Source organism: Eubalaena glacialis, chromosome 2 (genome assembly GCF_028564815.1).
Source record: "Eubalaena glacialis isolate mEubGla1 chromosome 2, mEubGla1.1.hap2.+ XY, whole genome shotgun sequence".
Classification (NCBI taxonomy): domain Eukaryota; kingdom Metazoa; phylum Chordata; class Mammalia; order Artiodactyla; family Balaenidae; genus Eubalaena; species Eubalaena glacialis.
Window position 1 is genome coordinate 74,164,681 of NC_083717.1, and position 17,845 is coordinate 74,182,525.

Sequence of the window (17,845 nt, forward strand, 5' to 3'; positions counted from 1 at the left end):
AATCATTGGCTGCACTTGGCTTTTATAAGGACCCATTCACAAAACCCCTACAGAGAATTCCCAGAAGATTTGTACCAATAGGCTATACCCAGAGACATCCTCTGCCAACAACCACCTTAGGCAAACTTTCCCTTAGGTAACTATTTCTGGAAGTGGATATTAGCCTGTTCTGAAAAAAAAAAAAAATAAGAAGTCATTCTGTATAATCCTGAAGAGTAAGATCATTGGTACCCTGAGTTTGAGACCCCCAACCAGTGGTGCTATCACATTGTTTTGGGCACAGGTGACACATTTCAGGCATTGTATATAGAACTGTGAGGAGTTTTTGAGCTTGGAACTTGCTACACAAGGTCCTACCTGTAATCTGAACACCTGGAGCATGCACATAACATTTTGAATTGTGCTGCTTTGGCTTTGCTTTTAAAAAAGCCACACTCTTCCATTGCAACAGTATTTCCAATTTGTCAAGCACATCTGACTTGGAGCCACACCCTGGAACTGAATTGAATTGAAGGGCTGCCTCAAGCAATGCCTTCTAGTTCTTGTCTACATTATGCCCAATACATCCCATTTCTACAGGAATGACAGTTTGGGGCATTTGGAAAAGTTACAGTGCCTTGTTGCATGTCCTTGGTCCCCAAATCCAAGGATTGTTGTTGCTGCCAGATTGTATTGCTTGCGGAAAGATAGGACACAGTCTTTGAAACTAATGGACTAAATTTTGCTGAATAACGTTTTCCTTGCTTTATTTACCCCCAATAAAAATAATTTTGAGAAACTCTAAAAATAATTGTATTGGATACAACTTTCCTTTTGGAACTGAACTGAAATAACCATGTCAAAAGCCAACAAACAGATGGTAAACTTTCTGTTTCTGCTGACTTGGGCTAGATTTTTCTTAAAGCAGAAGAGGGGTTTCATGCCCTAAGATCTCAATGCCTTCCAGTCCCCTTTTAACTGTAACAGATTCGGGTCATTCATTGAAGACCCGCATTTATTTCTAACCCACATAATCTCAGTGTTATCTCACTGTTTAATTATTGTAAATGATTGACATCAGAAATGCTGAAACATGAACCTAAAATTATGGAAAACTCTTAACTTCTGGTGTTAATGAGCCCAACATCATTTCTGATTATTTTTCTCAGACATTGTTTCTGTTTCAAGGTGTTGGGGCCCTATAAGCACCTAGTGTTTGTTTTTTTGTTTTTTTTTATTTTTATTTTTTCTGGATGATTTCAGAACCATGTACTGCTTATAAAGAAGCGGAAGGTCTGTCAGGTCAGTATACTTGTGGCTTCAGTTTTCATGGTTCCTGGCAGACCAGAGGTAGTTCATGACTTCCTCTCTGATTTCTCCTTTCCTCCCTTGTGTTGTCTTTTTCTCTCAGGGGTACTGCCCCTTCTCCAGACTCTACCTCTGTGACTCAATGACACTGACCAGACACTCACTCTATTAGGTGTTTGCTACACACATTTACTTTTCTAACTTAATCCTTGTAGTGACTGATTTGTATATGGTGGGACTATGGATCCCTCCTTTTTATTTTAAAGATGAGGAAGACTGAAGTTTTAAGGTGGGAACTTGCCTAGGGCCACAGAAAGTAACTTGCAGACTCAAGACTTGTGTATGAAGGCTTTGAAACCATAATATCTGATTGTGGCTTCTGAAAGCAACATTGATAAGCAAATTACACGTTCATTCTCACAACTACCTATTTGTTTTCACTCCCTCACCTCCCCACCCACTGGTAGAACTTCATTGTTCATTGTTCCTCTTCACAGCCTCAATCCTATCCGTCCTTAAAACTCGGATACTAGCTTAGTCTCTGCCATAAGCCTTTCCAGCTCCTCTTATTTCTCTCTCTCCCTCTGCCTTTTTTTTTTTTAATACCTTTTCCTTCAGCCCCAGTCTCATGACCTCACCCTCAACCATCCTCTGGTTTGAGGGAGGGGGAGAGAATGTGATACTGGCTGGTTGGCTGGACTTGCCCAGGTCCTAGGAATGCCCCTTGTCTGTGTCCACACCTCCAGTCCAAGCCCAGCAGACCCCAGAAAGAATGGCCCGGATGCCAATGGGAGTTCCCGTTATAACATCAGAATCCCAGCTTTCCCGAACTGGATGAAACTGGGCAGGAACAACCCCCTGCACCCCAGACCTCAGACCCCCAAAGTTCGCTTCTTTGTGGGAAATGCTCTCCGCCTCCTGTCTCCAAGTGCTGTGCTCTAAAAAGTCAGAGGGGTTGCAAGAAGCCCTACTTAACCCGCACAGGCCGCTTGTCTCGGCACCATTTCCCAGTCCTTGGTTATTTTTACTCTCTCCGAGCTTCTTCCCATTCTTCAGGTGCTGGGTGAGGTGGCGTTCATTTGGCTTTGCTTCTGACACAAGATAAACGAGCTTGGGGCCCTGGGCGATTCACTCTGGCTGCCAGGGGGTTCCAAAATAGCAAACTATTTTTCATAACAGCAACGTGATATGAAGGGAGATGCAGCAGGTGCACTCAGATTTCCCATCGCCGTCTGGGGCGCGTGGCAGAGGGAGAGGATTCATTAAAGTTTGCACTTGTGTCCGGGAAGAAGAAGCACCCCCTCTCACAGTGGCCATTTCCCTTTGGCTAGGTCAAGGTCTCACCTCCTGAAGGCAAATCTTGTCCTTGGCCAAGGTGGAAGTGCAGTAAAGCAGCAGCCTGGGCACCCCCATAGAGTTCCGTGCCTTTTTTCTTTCCTTGTAGAAAGATAAGTTTACAAATGTGAATATCTACTGAGTATTTTTTTTTAAACATGATCTTGTGTGTTAAGCAAAAGAGCAAGATTTCTTAAAAGTTTCAAATATTTGACATTTTAGTTCATTAAATGTACGGTCATTTCAGAAAGTTTAAAGGGTAAACTTCTTTTCTGTTCTCCGTTTCCAAAGATGTAAAGGTGAAAGATCAAACTGACATTGCCTCTGTGAGTTTCTGTCTCAGGCTCTTGACTCATTAGAAAAAAGCTTCTGCTTTCACAGCACTAATCGTTATTAAAAAGTTGGTCCCCAGCCCTACATCTGATACTTTCCCCTTATCCCCCATCATGAATTATGCACATGTTTTTAGGGTGGAAATTATAATAAAGCAAAGAGGATTTTCATTTCTATTTGCATGTACTGTGAGTTTCTTTTTGATGTTTCTCCCCTCATCAAGTTAATAGATCTTCCTGTTTGGAAATGAACTAAAAATAAAATTGAAGTATATGTTAGAGTAATAATAATATGAGTTTTTCAAATGTGGAGTGAGACTAGGGGACTTTTTTTTTTTTTTTTTTGGTAAAAATGTCCAGAGTCAAGGCCAGAGTATGAGGGAGCAAATCTTATAAGCACTAGCTACATGCTAGTGAGCTGTAATTGAGTGCGTAAAACACTGCATTCTGTCTTATAATACATCTTAATGTAAACATTTCTTTTCCCAGGGGACCACAGGGTATGTGGTACATGAATAAATAAATGCTATGACTTATTTTGGAGGCTCCAATTATAATACAATTATATGCATTGCAAATTTTCATATGCTACTTTTAGTTTCTAGGGTTTTTTTTTTTTTAATTATTAAACTGAATTGCACAAAGAGATAAACCTCAACCCAGCCAGAAAAATGGAGCCAGAGAGGTTAGTGAAACTAGACAGCAGAATCCCCTCCATTGTGAGCTTGACCCCATCAGAGAAATAGTGATTACATTTTACATGAAGTTATACTAATTACTGGCCTAGCTCGGTCAGGCCTAGGAAGACCGGGCAGAGAAACAGAAATTTGTGACTCTCTTATTGTCATGTCTTGCTGGATCTTAGAGACCATTTCTCTTCTCAAATCAGCGGTAGCTCCTGATCCCACCAGAAGAAAATAATACATTTTTCCTCCTTAAGGACAGCATTTTCTTTCCTTGGGTCACTAAGATCCATTTGCTAAATAACTCTTGAAATCTAAAAAATTGCCTCAGAGTGGCCAGAAGAGGTGAATTCAACCTTGCAAATAGTTCTCTAAAACCATCACCCTCCTAAAAAGCCTTTTCTCTTTATACAGTGTAAGTTCTAGCCACACAGGGTAATTTGCTAGCTTCTAGTCTCCCTTTCCTAACCATCTCTGACTCTTATGTCTCTCTCTCTCTTTCATTTCTCTTTATTAAAAAAACATAAGAGAGATGCAGGATAGTGGAGAGGTTAAGAGCACTGGCTTGCAATCATATAGACCAGGGTTTGAGTCCTGTATTTTCTACTACCTACTTATTTACCAGCTGTGTGACCCTGGGCAAGTTACTTAACCTCTCTGTGCCTCAGTTTTCTCACATCTAAAAAGGTGATAATAATAGTTCCTATCTCATTGAGTTGTTGTTAGGATTGAATGAGCAAATAAAGTACTCAGCCGAGTGTCCACATGATCCCAATAAATATTAGCCATTATCATATCAAAAGCACCTTACTTTTGAGTAAGGTATAAATCCAAAACTGAGTAAATCCACTCAGTTTGTGATTTCCCATACCGATCTAATTAAAAAATCAAAAACAATTACATATTTGGATTAATTAACCTAATTGGGGGCTGAATAGTCTCTTTCATTTTGTCATGTCCAGGAAAACAGACATACCCTCCTCTCCACATACCCCAGACTCATGCACACTCAGTTTCCTGCCTTCACGTGTATGGCCACACTCTCCTCCACCAGACCAGATGAAAAGGGAATTGAGGACAAAACAGAGTTTGGGGTTGATTTATTTTTTTGTCTACGGGGACACATTGACTTATTTTCTCTCTCGATATTTAGGGTTCTGATGATTCCTCTCTAGCTGGAAAGCTCAAGCTCTGGGCACACGAGCCCCCCAGGAGACTGATTACTGTAAATCACCATTGACCTCCTATCCACTAAAACCCAGAGGTCAGAACTTTAAAGACACTGTAAAGAGTTTACATTGGTGCATTTAAGCTTCAGCTTTAACGTAACCTGATAGTGCTGTGTGGGACAGATAACCGTGCCTAACAGGCCTGGTGAAGCAAGATAGGGGGCCAGCATCCTAAGGCCAGTGGGAGAGGCAGAGACTTGTGAATGAAGGTCATGGACAAGGATGGCACTCCAGCCACTCTGGCCAGTAGGTGGGGCCACAGCCCATCTCCACCAGCCAGGTGGAGCCCCCTGGATGCTTTGTGCTGCCTTTGATTTTCCTTTTTCCTTTGGAACTTGATTCTTCCTCCCTCTCTCTCTTTTCATTGCTGCCACAGTTATTTTGTGTTTCCATGCAGTTTTTTTTTCCTTTCGCTTTTTTCATGCCCATTCTATTCATTTCACAGATATTTGAGTGCCTACTATGTGCCAGGCACTGGTCCAGACACTGTCAGTAGAGGATTGACTAAGGCTCACAGGGTCTCTGTGTTTTGGATGCTGACATTCAGAGATGTAAGCCAGTGCTTCTCAAACATGAATGTGCATAAAAATCATCTGAGCATCTTGTGAAAATGCAGATTCTGATTCAGGAAGTCTAGGTGGGGCTAGAGAGCCTGCATTTCTAATAAGCTCCTGGGTGATGCTCTTGCTGCTGGTCCAAAGCCTATACTTGGCATAGCAAGAATGCAAAGCCCTTCTGCTCCCCCTCCTTCCCTACGCGGCTGGCTGATTGTCCTCATTTATGTTGGTGGAGTTTCACAATGTCACAGACTTGACCTTTCCTGTGAGGCTGTCAGTTGCGTTCTGTGACCCTGACTCAGGCTAGCATTCACTCAAATATCCAAGAAGCACAAGGAAGAAACGGGTGGGAGGGTATGGTTAGATGACCCCACAGCTTTCCATCCCAGCCAAGTCCCATGCCGTATGGTGAGCGGGACCACTGGGACGCATCATACACACAGGACAGCTCCTGCTTCTGGATGATAATAGCACGTTAAGCACATCACATGATACAGCCTTTCTCTGGTAACATGGGTGCCATTTACTAATTTGCTGCTCTTACATGACTAATTTAACTCTAGTTACTACTCGGTCATTAGGGAGTCACTTATTCGCAAAGCAGAATCAGGCTAAATAAATAATAGGAAGCTGGGAAAAGAGGCAGATGAAAGTAGAAAGTGGAAGTTAGCTTTTAATGCAGGCTAGAGATTTGCTGGTGTTTAATGCAGATCCCCTTTTAGAGCATAAATGCAGGCTCTTCCTCTGTCTTTAAGTCCCCGTGACCCTAAATGAATAGAATCCTGTAGCAGAGAGCAGCTACCTTCTCTTCTAATAAGAATCACATCCCAATAGAACGTAAGTTTCCAATTACTATGCAAAAACAATGGCAGAATTACTTAAAAATGTACAGCCCCCTAAGGGCTCTCAATGCTGTAGTCCATGTGAATCTATCATTTGCATGCAACTATTGTGGGGAACAACTGAATCCTCCATCACAGGCTATTTAATCAAGCGAGAAGCCCCTAAATTTCCTTGCAAAGATTCAAGAGTTCTGGAGCTAAATATGCAGTTGGTAATATATTCTGGCTGTCTGCATGCAGCCTTCCTTGTTTCATTCTGAATGGCATGGTGTTTGCGTTGACATTTAGATGATGGGTCATCTTGGATTTCTCCTGTTCACAGCTGAAACTTTAGTGGCATCTCCCATTAGTAATCACCGTGCTTTTTTTCCCTAGTGACTAAGCCGTTTACAAACCAAGAAGAGGAAAAATTATATATTTGGGTACAGACTGTAGAAGAAAAATAAAGTAACAGCACAGTAGGAAAGGTGCCTAGGGTTACTTTCTGTGGATAACTGACGATCAGGTGGAAGTAAAGGACTCAGAGGAGGTGTTTCCCCCACCCTTACCCACCAGCCCTATTGCCAGACTTGTTATTTGAAAGTTAGATGAAAATAGCCCGCAAAGACAGACTCCAGGATCAACCACAGCTACTAATGCAATAAGATTTGAGGGAAGCAGAAAGAGTTCTTTCTACAAACGTCTACTTTTCTGATCTATAAAGGTGCCTGGAATTTTCCCTTGCTTTTATCTATCTATCTCTCATCTATCTCTCATCTATCTATCTATCATCTATCTACGTATCCATCATCCATCTATCTAACCATCCATCTCCTTGAAGTTCCTGTTAAGATACAAATGGGCTTTCTGGGTGGAGCTCCCATCCTAATGCATTGGCAATCACAGACATTTTGGCATCATTTAGTCATCAGCTTCAGCAATCTGTATCAGGCCCCTGAGGGACCAGTGGGTCTAGAGACCAGGGGGCGCAGGCCAGAGGCAAGGCTTTCAGAACCATGGAGGCCCCAAGCACGGAGAACATAATGGTCCATTGCCTCCAGTATGCAGTGCAAACCAAAGACAGTTTTATTTTACAAAATTAGGGTAAAAAAGTCAAACTCAGTTTTGGTTTTTCCTATGATGGCAAAATATATTTATGTCACTGTCCCTGTTTTGTGAGTGTCCTAATTGGTGCTTGGTTTGTCCGCCTAACTTGGTCGGTTCTGGGAGCCTGAAAAGTCTGAAAAGAGTCAAGGTATGGGGTGGAAGTGTGGCAGAGGCATGGGAATGGAAGGGGAGAGAAGGGAGGAAAGTGTTTCTCCGTGAAATGTGCCTACTTGGCAATTCTGCTAAGACTAGCCTGTGCAGTTTTTCTTTCAGAGATGAAAAGAAGCCATCCTCCTTTTCCTTTTTAATCCTTCAAATCATTTTCTATTACTGCCTCTGCTACATAGCATTCCCCCCTCAGCTCTGAGGCTGACCCAGCAGAGCTCTTGTCACTCCACTGATGAATTGAAACACTTCTTTGGGCTCATTTGGCTGGAGGTGCACCTCCTTGCACCCTCTCTGAAACTAGAAAATTACATGGACTTGAACTTGAGTCTTCTGACGTTTTCCCACTGTACTCCACCTATGGGCCCCACTCACATGTCCTGAGTTGGAGAAACGCAGGAACTTCAAAGGTCAACCTGGTTCTCTTTGTGGGAACTCTCAGATACAACCACAGACCATCTGCCACCTTGATTGGGCGAGACACTTCAACCCAACATAGAGCAGCTTGGGAGATGTGTGCCGTGGACTTGGGAGAAGAGCCAAGATGATATTGATGGGAACTGGAAAAAAGAAGTTAGTAATGAGAAGAGTTTGTAATTTCTTTTAGACTATTATATAAAGACAATGGGGATGACAGCCTGTTCAGACAAGACATTCTGAGAAGCTGGCTTATGGTCCAGGCCTTACAGAACCACGGCCACACATTTATTCCTAGAATCTTCCTGAAGAGAAAGAAACTGCAAATGACAGCTGACTTGCAGAACCTTTCATCACAAACCCAGAGTCCCTAAAAATACCTGAATGGTGCTTATTGCTCTCAGACATTGTTTCAAGCAGTTTGCAAATATTAACTCATTGAATGATTGTAACAACTCTCTGAAGTAGGCATTAGATTACTCTTATTTTCAGATAAGGAGATTGATGCAAAGAGAGGTTAAGATTTGTAGAGATTATAAGATTTCTCTTCCTCCTATCAAAATTCTCCAGAATTTTGCTTAAAGCTTAGAGGTAGCATAAGCACTGCAGTGTATGTTTCTAAACAGTCGCTGTTGTTATTGGTAGATTGCTATATAGCAGGCTCTGTGCTAAATGCTTTATACAGAGATCCCATGAGGTTTATACTGTACCACTCCACCACTACTTTTTTTTTTTTAACAGATTGGAGACAGAGAATAGGGAAGCTAAATAGTTGATAGAAGGTCACACTCTTTTTTAAAAATTTATTTATTTATTTATTTATTTTTGGCTGCGTTGGGTCTTCGTTGCTGCATGCGGGCTTTCTCTAGTTGCGGCGAGCAGGGGCTACTCTTCGTTGCAGTGTGTGGGCTTCTCATTGCGGTGGCTTCTCTTTGTTGCCAAGCACAGGCTGTAGGTGCGCAGGCTTCAGTAGTTGTGGCATGCGGGCTCAGTAGTTGTGGCTCGCTGGCTCTAGAGTACAGGCTCAGTAGTAGCACGGGCTTAGTTGCTCCGTGGCATGTGGGATCTTCCTGGACCAGGGCTCGAACCCGTGTCCCCTGCACTGGCAGGCGGATTCTTAACCACTGCGCCACCAGGGAAGTCCCAGGTCACACTCTTAATAAGTGGCTGGGCTCAGACTGGAACCCAGGGCTGTTGGCTTCTAAAAGCCATCCTTTTAGCCACAACAATAAACTGTTTCTCAATCCCTGGATGGATTAAAGCTACCAAGGGTTGTTCTATGAATCTGTAAGCATAGTCTAGATTTTAAGTGCCAGAAATGGAGTTCAGATGCCTCAGAAGGTACCTGGGCAATGTCCTGATTGCATCTCTCATAGTGGAATCCTCGGCAGTTACAGAGAAGGAGAGTAGTGACTTTGAGGAGTCAAGCACCATGATTGTCAATGAATTTCAATTCAATTCATCAATAATTATTGGTCACTGATGACAAACCTCTATTCTGTTACCTATTTCAGCATTATGAAAGAAAGGAGTGTGTTATGCTTGCTTTCAGGAAACTCACAATTTTATTACACTGACAAGGTGTTTACATAACATATTTGACAGTATATACTAAGTGCGGAAGTGAATGCAAGCAAATTTTGACTACCTAAAGTTTTAGCATTCTCGGTGTCACAAATGTGTGGGCCAGAAAAGATCCAGAAGTCACAAGTTCCTTTTTCTGAGCAGAATCCCTCACCTTCTACCTCTCTCTACTCCCACCTTCCACTTTCTACCCTAGCTTCTCATGAGGTACTTGTTAGTCCTCAGCATCAAAACCACCAGTCCCTTGATCCCTCTCCTGGAACCACTTTCCTTCCCTTCTGGCCAAAACCCAATGGTCACCTACTCCTTCCTTTCATGGAATTCTTTCTTCCCTATTGTCTCCCACTACCAGTGATACCATTCCTCCTTGACAACTTCCAACTTGAGGAACCTGTATTGCTTGCCTTCTCATCTCTCATGTCTAGAGAAAGTCATGAAAACAGTGGTAATATGGTCCACTCAATAGCTGGTCTCTATTACCCTAGCTGGCCTCTGGCTCCATAAATTTATTGTCAACTACCTGCTGCATTCTCCATAGTGGCTGAACCAACCATTGTCCAGGCTTCTCAGACTCCTATGCCTATTTCCATTCCTTGCACCTGGAGAAGATTAAGTCCCATCATCTTTACTGCTCAAGGCTCTACAACTTGAGAGCTTTCAATCTACCCCCTTTTAACCAGAGGATCTTCAAGTATTTTCAGTCACCATCTTGGTCTCACTCCTATGTCTGCAGAAGAAATAGCTTCATCTTTGCAGAATTCAAACTCTTCAAAATAAGGAAACTTCATGGCTAGTATGAAGTATGTTTTTGGAGAAGATAGTTCTACTATACATTCTTTCTTGCTCTTTCTTCTGCCCCTTCTGGCTGTCTTCCCTCAGCCTGAAATATGCTTAGGCCTCCCTTTTTTGAAACAAAAATAAATACAAAACCCTTTACTTCTCCTATCAAGCTATGGCCAGTTTTCTTTAGAAAAGAAGTCAAAACACATTTCCTTACCAAGTTCTAACTCCTCAAGTGACTGCATTTGGCTTCTGCTCCTATTAGTTCATAGAAACTGCATTTGGTGGCTTCCTAATGTTCAAACCTTTAGCTTTATCTCAGTCCTCATCCTGCTTGACCACGGATGGGTGTTTTGTTAAAGAAAACATGCCTCTTGGAGGGCAAGTTCTTCTCAATCAGCCTGGCACTTGGGGTCCACGCACTGTCCCCACCATAGCTTTCCAACAACTTCTACTAACACTTCTTCCCACCCACCCTATTATCCAGTGCAGCTAGAGTCCTCACTAGACCCTAAGTGGACCCCCAGTGCTTGACCACCCCTGTCTCTTTCCACAACTGAACCTTTAATTTGGAATTCACTTCTTCCTCTTCCACCTCCATCAGAAAAAATCCTATCCATCCTTCAGTGCCCAGGTCAAACACTACCCGTTCTAGGTAGCTCTCTGTGATTTCCCCCAATGAGATCTCTTTGCCTTCTTCCCCCCTGCTCTTGTTCAGTGTCCATACCTCTATTGTGGAACTTTGCACATTCTGCCTTTTAGATATTTTTCTTTCCCTCCGAGAGAGTAACTTAGAGAGTATCTAGGCTGACAGAAGGTGTCTAATTTGTTATCATTGATTAGTAAAGCACCTGCAATACAGCTGGTGCTCAATAAAATCTTGGTGCATGAATGGTTGAGGATTGCTAATGGTGAGAAAAGAAGAAATAAGGGCTGGCAGGCACAGCCAGTTCAAGTTTCATGGAGGTACTCTGGGTATTATGTACTCTTTTGGTGTTACAGGAATTATGGTGTCCTTTACTCCATTCTGGTCACAACTATCCCATAAAACCTACCGTATCTTGAGTGTTTGTGTTTACTGTGCTGCGGACATTGGGCAAGCACTTCTGATGCATTATTCTGCTTATTCTCACAATAACATAGGTGAGTACTATGATTATCCCTCTTGCTTAGATTAAAACCTAACTTATAAAATGAGCCTTAGAGTGCTCTGTGTGCCAGAGGTCGCACAGCTGAGAATGGGCTGAGCTGGGACTCACACTCAGGTTGATTGGGACTAAAGCCTAATCTCTTAATGATCATATTATGCTTTTTCCACACTAAAATTAAATTTCTAGATTTTTTTCAGATTTAAAATCATTCATAAAATCCACATTTAGTCTCAATAATTTTAGTCTAAAACTTATGTTCAAATTCCAGTCCCTGACTTTATTTTTGATTCTCTTCCTCTTTGGGCTATGGAGGCCCCGTCATTCTTGCCACACCCATGACTTTCTCTGTTATTACCCTAAAAAAGAAGGCTGATGTTTTCATTAAAGTCATACAAAATTTCATATTCTTCCTGAAAAGCTGTTGATCTCACCTTCAAAATTCATCCACGTTCTCCTTGGTCACGGTGAAGTCACATGTTATGTTATCGACCTGGTGCAGGGGTAGCTTTGTCCCCTTCCTTGGAGGGGATAAATTCACACAAGATAGATTATAAGCCTTTAGAAATAATTACCATCCAGAGCACTATAATCTCCAATGTATAAGTTCATTGATAGGAAGGAAAAAAATTCTGCCTTCACAAGGTTATTTCATTTCTACCTGTATTGTGTAGTGAAAACCATTGTCCATTTTGTAATGGCAGTCTAGACTTGACTAGATTATAGAACAGAAAGCTCTTGAACAAACAGGGATAGTAGCTGAATTAATACTGTCTGCCATTTAGTAATTACTCAGTAATTTCTAAGTACAAGATGACACGTGTCCTTATAGGCTGTACAGTGTATTTGGTATCTTTGGCTTTGAGACAGCATCTCTATGGCCAGGTATTAAACCCCATGCTTTCTCCAAGCTAATATGGAAACAGGAAGGGGTACTCTCAGAGAACTGTCAAGTATAATGAGAATGTTATCTTTCTATCTTACTTGAAAGACTTAGCTCATTAGGGGCTTCCCATAGTCCCACATGTTCAAGCATGGTGGAATCTCTTTTAGGGTTTGTTATATCCCCCCAGTCTTCAGTACTGGAAAGTTTCACTTAAAAGCAAGTGTGCTTTTAATATTTTATAACCAAGAAAACAATTCGGTGATTTTAATCTAGCAATCTAATTTCCTAGAATTATTTACTAGCAATAACACTCCTTATCAAATGGATATTGGGTAAATTAGGGGAAAAAGGAGTGAAACATTCTAAGATCCTCAGAGCTTCCTCAGAACATGGAATTGTATGTATCATCATTTGTAGAACTAAAGCTATCTAGCCACAATGCTGATTCTAGTAACTAGAAATCTCCAGGAGGAACCCCTTGAAGTATATATACATTCCTCCCTCCATCTCTCATTTGATCAATTATCAGGTATCTTTTAAGAAACTACTTGATGTCAAGATTGTGACATGGACATATATACACTACCAAATGTAAAATAGATAGCTAGTGGGAAGCAGCCACATAGCACAGGGAGATCAGCTCGGTGCTTTGTGACCACCTAGAGGGGTGGGATAGGGAGGGTGGAGGGAGACGCAAGAGGGAGGAGATATGGGGATATATGTATATGAATAGCTGATTCACTTTGTCATACAGCAGAAACTAACACACCACTGTGAAGCAATTATACTCCAATAAAGATGTTAAAAAAAAGAGATTGTATTACATGACTTAGATTGGCTGGCAGTGCAGGGTAAGATTATTCTGTACTCTTAACAAATTTACTACTTAGTCCTGGCAATAAGATATAAACAGAGCTAACGATATGTGTGTTATGAGTCTAACCAAGACATAGTTTAATTGGAACACATCACATTCATTCGTTTACTTACTGTCTTTGGCTGCTCTTGCATAGCACTGCAGAGTTGAGTAGTTGAGACAGAAACCATATGGCCCACAGAGCCTAAAATATTTGCTATCTTATCCTTAATAGAAAAAAAATGTGCTGACCTCCGGTCTGGACTTCACTGAGGAAGGCTTTGTAATAAGGCCTAAAAGTAAAGGTAAAAGTACGGATTTCAGCTTGGCCTTATAGAGTGTCAAGAGGACTGGTTTCCAACTACTAGATATAAGACTTTCGGCAAATTTGGCTTAGATTGTTTTAGCTTTGAAATCACAAGGAAATTTTTAACGTCTAAGTATGTGTTGGGCAGGAACTCAAAGTGAGTATTTACTACACCAAAAGAGGGGTCAATATTTGTGACCATCACCATAAAAAAGCTTTATGCAGTAAATAGGCCATATGATAAGAGGATGAGGCAAAGGCAGAGCTTAGCATTTTTTGATGGTAGGTATGTGGGATTTTAGTTTAAAAACAACTTCTTAATGAACTGATAAGCTGAGAGTATTTTTTACACAGAAAAATATTTTACACACATCCTAACAATTCAATAGTATTGGTGATTAAATAATATCAGTGGAGAAGCCAGATTGAGATGGGAAAGTTATCATTGTTCTGATAAAAGCAAAACACCCCCACTATTCCTTTGAAGAAGGAAATTCTCTAATTTTATATGTGCCTCCTCCTTTGATTTGAAGGTTCTTTTAAAAACCTTTCTAACAGCTGTAGTGTATGACCCTTGGAACACATCATTTATCTGGGGAATAACATTCATTTTAATATCATTTCACCAAGGAAGCAAGACTTAAACCCACATTTTCTGATCCACTTAGTTGATAATATTCTTCTAAAAAAATTTCTGGCTGGTGAAAGGAAGATAATTTAATTTAAAGAGATTAGGTATATTGCTTGAAATGCAAGTCCCCCAGAATTTGACAGCAGAACAAGACCAGTGAACAGAAAACTCATCTTGCCTCCTTGCTAATACATGCGTCAGGGAATTTATAAGTTGGGCCGTCAATCTTTGCTCCATGGAATAATGTCAATGTCGTTGATTCTTAAAATCTGACATTCATTAGAAGCACCCAGTGTGGATATGTAGCAGGATTTTTGACAAATCAGCCAAGTGTCATCATCCTGTAAAGGATTATAGAGTGATGCTGCTCGGCTTTGAGCTCTTTCTTTTGTCTGAATGGGTCTTGTCTTCATAGAGCACATGAAAGGTTGGGTTTCATTTTCATTCCAAATGGGATGATTTCACTTTTTCTTTTCCGTCAAATTAGGGGGAACTTGGGAGACATAAGGGGAAGCTAACATTTATTATTCATTTACTATGATCCAGGTACTGTGAAGGTTCTATTTTTCTTTCTTTCTATCTATCTAACAACATAAAAATATTATGTACATAAGTGTGTGTATCACAGTAACCTATGAGTTACCTGTTATAATTCATCCCCATTTAACAGATAGAGAAACTGAGGCTGAAAGAGGCCCAGTCATTTGCCCAAGTAATAGAGCTTCAGTGAAGAGGAAATCTGTAAACTTGGTAGAAAATTTATCAGTGACCAACAAGTGCCATACAGAATTCCATTGGTCAGGCTGCTCTGCCTACTTCTACCTTTGTAGGGGAACTAGAAATCTACTAATGCTGGTTGGCTCTTCAAACTTCATGCTCTCCTCAAAAGCCTTGTGCAAAAACAACAGTATTTATTATTTTGAAAACAAGTACACGTCTGCCCCTGCCCCCAGTTGTGTTGTTAGATTGGAAACAATGCCGCCTGTGGCTCTCTGTACCCTCCCTTCTCATTACAGCCCATCCTTGGAACACAATCATTTTCTGTGTTGTCCAAAGGTGTCATTACAGGGTACCTGGTATATAGTTAGTGCAGTGTCAGCATATTCGGTTTGAATACCCTCACCCCCATCCCCAGATGATATAGCTAGGCCATAAGAATTCCTTTGGGGCTACTATATTGGGTAGGGACATAGTTGTGTGTCTGGGGGAACTGTTTTCAGTGGCTTATTATCTATAGCTTTAGGTCAAATTTGAATAAATTCTCTCTTCAATTCCAGGAAAACAATAGCTCCACAATCTGTGATGGAAAAGTAAAGTGGATTTGCATGAAGGCTTTGGGGACGTTAAGACAAGCTATGGGATGAAAAGCTGGAGTTAAAATGTTTTATTTAAATTGGAAGTTTTAAAATGAATATTGTTGAGGCAGAAGTGCATGTTCTAGTTAGTATTTTATGCTGGAACTTAATCTTCTAGGAAATAGCTTAATGGGAAGCCTGAGGTTTGCACATAATATTTCAGCGTCCTGAACATTCTACACAGTAATGTCCATGTTTTCCCTGCAGCATCACCTTTGAATAAACTATGTCTTTTTTCCCAGCTTCAAATATTTTTCAATTGAAGAATAGAAAGGGCTATCTTCAGAGTATTTCTTTAAGGTAGAGAATTATAGATTTTTAACCATGAGAATAACTACAGCTTATTGTTAGCTAATGTAAAAACTACTGTTTATTAAGCAGAGGCTAAGAGCATGGACCATGGAATCAGAATGCCTGAGCAATTTGGATCTCACAAACTCCACAACTAATGAGCCACGCAATCTTGGGCAGGTTACACGACCTCTTTGTGTGTCTGTTTCCTCCTTTGTAAAATTAGGATAAGAGCACTTACCTCATAGGGTTGTTAGGAGCATTAAATGAGTGAATTCATGTGTTGGGGAGGAAAACCTTTTCCTCTACCCTTTTATGTTCTGAAACCAGGACCTGTGAATTAAATTAACAAAAGACAGATTAACAGGAGAAAAGGCACACATAATTATTAATATTTACATGCACAAGGTTTCACAAAAAAGAAATGAAACAAAAAAGTGGTTAGACTTGGGGGCTTACAGATCATTTTTACAAAGGAGGGGAGGTTGAGCTTCAGGGGATGATACATCATGGGGAGGTGAAATAAATGGAGAAATATGGGGGAGCTAATGGAAGATACGGGTTATTTTAGTAGGCTCTGTGTATGCAAACTCATCTCTGTGTCAACTCTTCATCTCCAGTGATAAGAGTCATTCTCCTCTTCCTGGTACAGGGAGGTGGGGAAAACACCTTCACAAAGAAAAATTTATGCCTTGATTTTGGACAGATAAGGGGAGGGCAGAGAACTCTTTCTGCATCTGCTGATTCTCAATTGCCTTCAGCTCAAAATAATCATTATGCCAAAGTGGCATATTTGGGGGTGGCATATCCTGATCCCCTTCACATGTAAAGCATTTAGAACAGTGCCGAGCACAAAGTAAAGGCTATATGCATTATAATTCTTACTATAGTAATTGTAGCACTGTTAAAAACATCAATTCTAATCCTCACAACGACCACGAAAGGTAAATTAACCTCCATTTTACAGATGAGAGAACCAAGGCTCAGAGAGTTGACTTAACTTTCCCAAGGCCAAACAGATCATAAATCACAGAGTTAGGAAACTAGCTGTGAGAGCTGGCACTTTGAATGTGTACAGGAGAGACAGGAACAGGAAACTGTCCCTGAGTCTTAGGATTTTTCCAGGCTGGGCTGGGGGGATTTTCTGAAGCAGTGCTTACTGCTTCTTTAACTGCGCAGACCTTTAATATCCCCTTGCAACAGTCCAGGACTTGGAGGGGCTCTCCAATCCCTGGAGAAACAGTTTAATACTAAGAAAAGAATAAAATTTGCATAAGTTCCTTAGTTACAAACAGTCATTAAGTGTCAGTTGCATGCCAGGGGCTCCTGGGAGACGCAGATGCTAAGAATTCTCCAGCACTCTGAGGCCCTCAGGGAAAGCCTGTTTACTCAGGGCACCCCAGGCACAAGTGCTGAATCCAACGATGCTCCCCCTTCCCTCGATCCCTCCTCTCCTGCAATACACAGTCCCTGAGGGGGAGTCTACAAAGGGATACTCAAAACAGAGTGGCCTCCCTGGAAGCCACTTCCCTGGAAGCAGCTTCCTGGAGGGCGGCATTTCCTTAGGGGACTCTGAAGGATGAGACAAATATTAATGGCAGGGAAGGCATCTTTTACTTCTCCCGGCTCCTCAACCACAAGAACTTTGTCTTAGTCACCTGGGTTATCCTCTACCCCTCAGAAGTTGGTTAAGTCTAAATCACACCACCTATCATGCAAACCCCACCCGAGCCCCCAGTCACAGTGCAGCACTTCCTGGCTCCAGGAGATCCCACAGGTGAGGGGAACGGCTTTGGTCCAAAGGCTGCGCGGAAGACGGACCGCCCCAGGCTGCACTGGGCCAGTGAACTGCGCGTGCGCGGTCCCAAATCTCTAGCCTTCAGAAGCGCCAAGCACCCGGGCAGCGGAGGCTTCTAGAGCGGGACCCCGGGGCCCCTATCTGATGCCTGCCAAGGTCCACGGCCGCCACAACTCGCTCGCACTGTTCCATTGTACATCCTTGGGGCCGGCAGTTCCTCTCAGCAGCTGCAGGCATCTAAAATTTATACCCGGTGACCATCACTGCCGGCCCCTC